We start from the raw sequence: 6,634 nt of genomic DNA on the forward strand, positions 1-6,634 counted from the left end.
TAGACAACCAGGTGAGGGGAGTTCTTTACTAAGACCTACCAGGTGAGGGGAGTTCCTTATTAAGACCCAGACAACCAGGTGAGGGGAGTTCCTTACTAAGACCCAGACAACCAGGTGAGGGGAGATCTTTACTAAGACCCAGACAACCAGGTGAGGGGAGTTCTTTACTAAGACCCAGACAACCAGGTGAGGGGAGATCTTTACTAAGACCCAGACAACCAGGTGAGGGGAGTTCTTTATTAAGAGCCAGACAACCAGGTGAGGGGAGTTCCTTACTAAGACCCAGACAACCAGGTGAGGGGAGATCTTTACTAAGACCCAGACAACCAGGTGAGGGGAGTTCTTTACTAAGACCTACCAGGTGAGGGGAGTTCTTTACTAAGACCTAGACAACCAGGTGAGGGGAGTTCTTTACTAAGACCTACCAGGTGAGGGGAGTTATTTACTAAGACCTACCAGGTGAGGGGAGTTCTATACTAAGACCTAGACAACCAGGTGAGGGGAGTTCTTTACTAAGACCCAGACAACCAGGTGAGGGGAGTTCCTTACTAAGACCTAGACAACCAGGTGAGGGGAGATCCTTACTAAGACCCAGGTAAGGGGAGTTCCTTACTTATACCCAGACAACCAGGTGAGGGGAGTTCCTTGCTAAGACCCAGACAACCAGGTGAGGGGAGTTATTTACTAAGACCCAGACAACCAGATGAGGGGAGTTCTTTACTAAGACCTAGACAACCAGGTGAGGGGAGTTCTTTACTAAGACCTACCAGGTGAGGGGAGTTCCTTATTAAGACCCAGACAACCAGGTGAGGGGAGTTCTTTATTAAGACCCAGACAACCAGGTGAGGGGAGTTCCTTACTAAGACCCAGACAACCAGGTGAGGGGAGTTCTTTACTAAGACCCAGACAACCAGGTGAGGGGAGTTCTTTATTAAGACCCAGACAACCAGGTGAGGGGAGTTCCTTACTAAGACCCAGACAACCAGGTGAGGGGAGATCTTTACTAAGACCCAGACAACCAGGTGAGGGGAGTTCTTTACTAAGACCTACCAGGTGAGGGGAGTTCTTTACTAAGACCTAGACAACCAGGTGAGGGGAGTTCTTTACTAAGACCTACCAGGTGAGGGGAGTTCTATACTAAGACCTAGACAACCAGGTGAGGGGAGTTCTTTACTAAGACCCAGACAACCAGGTGAGGGGAGTTCCTTACTAAGACCTAGACAACCAGGTGAGGGGAGTTCCTTACTAAGACCTAGACAACCAGGTGAGGGGAGTTCCTTACTAAGACCTAGACAACCAGGTGAGGGGAGTTCCTTACTAAGACCTACCAGGTGAGGGGATTTCCTTACCTAGACCTACCAGGTGGAGGGGATTTCCTTACCTAGACCTACCAGGTGAGGGGAGTTCTTTACTAACTAGAGAACTTAATTCATCGAGTACAAGCACTCCAGGACCGACTTTGTGAAACCCTGTGCTAGAGTCCAATGTCACTTCTATTAGCAATGACTAACCAACCAGCTGACGCTTTGTCCTACTTCTGAGTGAGAATGAGTCACCAGTGCTCCCAAAACAGACCACTAGATGGCAGTAAATGTCCCTATATTCATACCTTGCTTTATTGTTTGCACTGTAGGGTACTAAGGGGTAACTGACCACCCACCCCCCTGTAATTCCACAAGATGTCACCAAATTATTTCCCCACCACTTCCCTAGCTGCCACTGCTCTTGCTCAAAAAAAATGTCCTCTATGACATCACAACCTTTGGAGATATTTCAACAAAACTATTTTGTGGTAAGTTGATCAAGTTGTATATATATTCCAATAAAGTGAGATCTATACTTGTTTTTTAAAATATACAAGTAGGAAAGCCTTAAGCTAAATAATACTCTTGTTTAGAGAGAACAATGTCTATAACACTTGGTTTATTTTTAGGTTTATGGTTATGAATGTGTTTTTACCTGTCATTTAGACAATGACAATCCTAGTTAGCACTAGTTTATGCTAATTTGCTAGCTAGCAACTTCACTAGCAGTAAATGCTAGCCAGCGTTCTAGTTAGCATAAGCTGCTATGGGTGCTAGCTAGCAACCTTAATACCAAATCGTCTGAGGTGAAATACATCCAAAAGATAACGTAACTTAATTGCAGTTATACATTTTTCCACCAGTGACTGATAACTTTATAGTTAATGTTACTTTATAGCATTTTAGCTATTTTACACAGCATTTTATGTCATATAGCTAGATAGCTAGCTATGTAAAAAATAAACACTTTTCAATTGGTATCTCTCCCCCTGTTTTCAGTCACAGGTGGGGACTGGATTAGGTGCGAGCAGTGCAGGAGGTGGGCTCATGAATTGTGATCCAATTTTACTGGGGACAGCTTTTGTCCTACAGTGGGGCAAAAAAAGTATTTAGTCAGCCACCAATTGTGCAAGTTCTCCCACTTAAAAAGATGAGAGAGACCTGTAATTTTCATCATAGGTACACTTCAACTATGCCAAACAAAATGAGAAGAAAAAAAATCCAGAAAATCACATTGTAGGATTTTTAATTAATTTATTTTCAAATTATGGTGGAAAATAAGTATTTGGTCAACAACAAAAGTTTATCTCAATACTTTGTTATATACCCTTTGTTGGCAATGACAGAGGTCAAACGTTTTCTGTAAGTCTTCACAAGGTTTTCACACCATGTTGCTGGTATTTTGGCCCATTCCTCCATGCAGATCTCCTCTAGAGCAGTGATGTTTTGGGGCTGTTGCTGGGCAACACGGACTTTCAACTCCCTCCAAAGATTTTCTATGGGGTTGAGATCTGAGACTGGCTAGCCACTACAGGACCTTGAAATGCTTCTTACGAAGCCACTCCTTCGTTGCCCGGGCGGTGTGTTTGGGATCATTGTAATGCTGAAAGACCCAGCCACGTTTCATCTTCAATGCCCTTGCTGATGGAAGGAGGCTTTCACTCAAAATCTCACGATACATGGCCACATTAATTCTTTCCTTTACACGGATCAGTCAGTCCTGGTCCCATTGCAGAAAAACAGCCCCAAAGCATGATGTTTCTACCCCCATGCTTCACAGTAGGTATGGTGTTCTTTGGATGCAACTCAGCATTCTTTGTCCTCCAAACACGACGAGTTGAGTTTTTACCAAAAAGTTATGTTTTGGTTTCATCTGACCATATGACATTCTCCCAATCTTCTTCTGGATCATCCAAATGCTCTCTAGCAAACTTCAGACGGGCCTGGACATGTACTGGCTTAAGCAGGGGGACACGTCTGGCACTGCAGGATTTGAATCCCTGGTGGCGTAGTGTGTTACTGATGGTAGGCTTCGTTACTTTGGTCCCAGCTCTCTGCAGGTCATTCACTAGGTCCCCCCGTGTGGTTCTGGGATTTTTGCTCACCGTTCTTGTGATAATTTTGACCTCACGGGGTGAGATCTTGCGTGGAGCCCCAGATCGAGGGAGATTATCAGTGGTCTTGTATGTCTTCCATTTTCCTAATAATTGCTACTTTTTTGCCCCACTGTATGTACAAATTAGAATCGTGCAATAGCAGAGCATAAGAAAGTTGCCACATCAATGTTACGCTGAATTAATTAGTTAAGTTATTGTTATTTGATGTTATACTCCAATGTTATTTAATGTTCTTATTTATAATCCATTTCACTATTTTATTCTAAGTAATATTTTTTGTTTATTATTAAAAACAACTATTGAACATCTTTTGATCCTGAGTGTAATTTTTGAAGACTGCTGGGATTACCCTGGTACTTAAAAAAACACACCTTTTCTAAAAAACAATATTTCATTAAATAACAACAACAACAAAAAATATTTCCTTTTATAGTTTATTCGCCTAAGCATGACCTTTATCCACAACCAATTTTCTTTCCAAATGTTCCTTTTTTGTGTCAGCAAATAGACATTGTTCTTAAGGGGGCTAGTTACCTCCTACTACTACCCTATCACGTTCACTAGTCCAGACTCTAGTTAGATAGGCCTATGAATGGTATATGAATGGCTCCAAAGATTGCGTAGATAAGTTAAAATTTGGATAGGTTTAATAGAGTCAATTTTACATATGATTGAAAATATGTTAGTTAATGTTTCTCTATGGTTCCATTTAATTTGTATTTTGTAAAATCAAAGGCCCAGTGTACAGCAGCCTACAACTGATGTACAACAGTTCAATCCATTAGGTTTGTGTTAAAAGAGCTGACTATTGGAAAACCAGCTTTCCTTCCGCTGCCCTTGATGTTGAATATTTACCCCTCCCCCATTATCCGGGGCAAAAGTGAAAGCAACATACATGGCAATTTCAATTACAAGCCAAGCTATATACGCTGCCATGCACTCCATCAAACCATATCAGACCGTTAAGGGCCATATAAGGCGGCGTTTAGACAGGCAGCCCAATTCTGATCTTTTTTTAAAAACGAATTGGTATTTTGACTAATCAGATCAGCTCTTGAAAAGACCTGATGTGAAAAGATCTGACGTGCTTGGTAAAAAGACAATTTTGTGGAAAATATCAGAATTGGGCTGCTTGTGTAAACGCTTAATGTTGGCTTTGTAATGTTTCCTCTTCTACAAAGGAGCAAGCCCCAGTCTTGAATAATCAGGGGACGTTTATATTGCTTCAAATATAGGGAGTCTACTGATGATGCGCATAATGCAGTGATTCTGCTTCCTGATATTCTTTAACGAAAGCGTATGGAGATAGGCCCAGAACTAGACAATACAAAGGGAAAAAAGTTGATATATTTCAAAGTTGTATTGGGGCTCCTGAGTGGAGCGGTCTAAGGCACTGCATCTCAGTGCAAGAGTGGTCACTACAGTCCCAGGTTCGATTCCAGGCTGTATCACAACCTGTTCGGCTGCCCGAACAGGGCTCCGGGCAGCCGAGCAGAAATGGAGGAAAACTCGCCTCCCTGCGGACCTGGCATCCTTTCACTCCCTCCTCTCTACATTTTCCTCCTCTGTCTCTGCTGCTAAAGCCATTTTCTACCACTCTAAATTCCAAGCATCTGCCTCTAACCCTAGGAAGCTCTTTGCCACCTTCTCCTCCCTCCTGAATCCTCCCCCCTCCTCCCTCTCTGCAGATGACTTCGTCAACCATTTTGAAAAGAAGGTCGACGACATCCGATCCTCGTTTGCTAAGTCAAACGGCACCGCTGGTTCTGCTCACACTGCCCTACCCTGTGCTCTGACCTCTTTCTCCCCTCTCTCTCCAGATGAAATCTCGCGTCTTGTGGCGGCCGGCCGCCCAACAACCTGCCCGCTTGACCCTATCCCCTCCTCTCTTCTCCAGACCATTTCCGGAGACCTTCTCCCTTACCTCAACCCGCTCATCAAGTCATCCCTGACCGCTGGCTACGTCCCTTCCGTCTTCAAGAGAGCGAGAGTTGCACCCCTTCTGAAAAAACCTACACTCGATCCCTCCGATGTCAACAACTACAGACCAGTATCCCTTCTTTCTTTTCTCTCCAAAACTCTTGAACGTGCCTGTCCTTGGCCAGCTCTCCCGCTATCTCTCTCTGAATGACCTTCTTGATCCAAATCAGTCAGGTTTCAAGACTAGTCATTCAACTGAGACTGCTCTTCTCTGTATCACGGAGGCGCTCCGCACTGCTAAAGCTAACTCTCTCTCCTCTGCTCTCATCCTTCTAGACCTATCGGCTGCCTTCGATACTGTGAACCATCAGATCCTCCTCTCCACCCTCTCCGAGTTGGGCATCTCCGGCGCGGCCCACGCTTGGATTGCGTCCTACCTGACAGGTCTCTCCTACCAGGTGGCGTGGCGAGAATCTGTCTCCTCACCACGCGCTCTCACCACTGGTGTCCCCCAGGGCTCTGTTCTAGGCCCTCTCCTATTCTCGCTATACACCAAGTCACTTGGCTCTGTCATAACCTCACATGGTCTCTCCTATCATTGCTATGCAGACGACACACAATTAATCTTCTCCTTTCCCCCTTCTGATGACCAGGTGGCGAATCGCATCTCTGCATGTCTGGCAGACATATCAGTGTGGATGACGGATCACCACCTCAAGCTGAACCTCGGCAAGACGGAGCTGCTCTTCCTCCCGGGGAAGGACTGCCAGTTCCATGACCTCGCCATCACGGTTGACAACTCCATTGTGTCCTCCTCCCAGAGCGCTAAGAACCTTGGCGTGATCCTGGACAACACCCTGTCGTTCTCAACTAACATCAAGGCGGTGGCCCGTTCCTGTAGGTTCATGCTCTACAACATCCGCAGAGTACGACCCTGCCTCACACAGGAAGCGGCGCAGGTCCTAATCCAGGCACTTGTCATCTCCCATCTGGATTACTGCAACTCGCTGTTGGCTGGGCTCCCTGCCTGTGCCATTAAACCCCTACAACTCATCCAGAACGCCGCAGCCCGTCTGGTGTTCAACCTTCCCAAGTTCTCCCACGTCACCCCGCTCCTCCGCTCTCTCCACTGGCTTCCAGTTGAAGCTCGCATCCGCTACAAGACCATGGTGCTTGCCTACGGAGATGTGAGGGGAACGGCACCTCAGTACCTCCAGGCTCTGATCAGGCCCTACACCCAAACAAGGGCACTGCGTTCATCCACCTCTGGCCTGCTCGCCTCCCTACCACTGA

This window comes from Oncorhynchus keta, unplaced genomic scaffold, assembly GCF_023373465.1.
Source record: "Oncorhynchus keta strain PuntledgeMale-10-30-2019 unplaced genomic scaffold, Oket_V2 Un_contig_4103_pilon_pilon, whole genome shotgun sequence".
Taxonomy (NCBI): domain Eukaryota; kingdom Metazoa; phylum Chordata; class Actinopteri; order Salmoniformes; family Salmonidae; genus Oncorhynchus; species Oncorhynchus keta.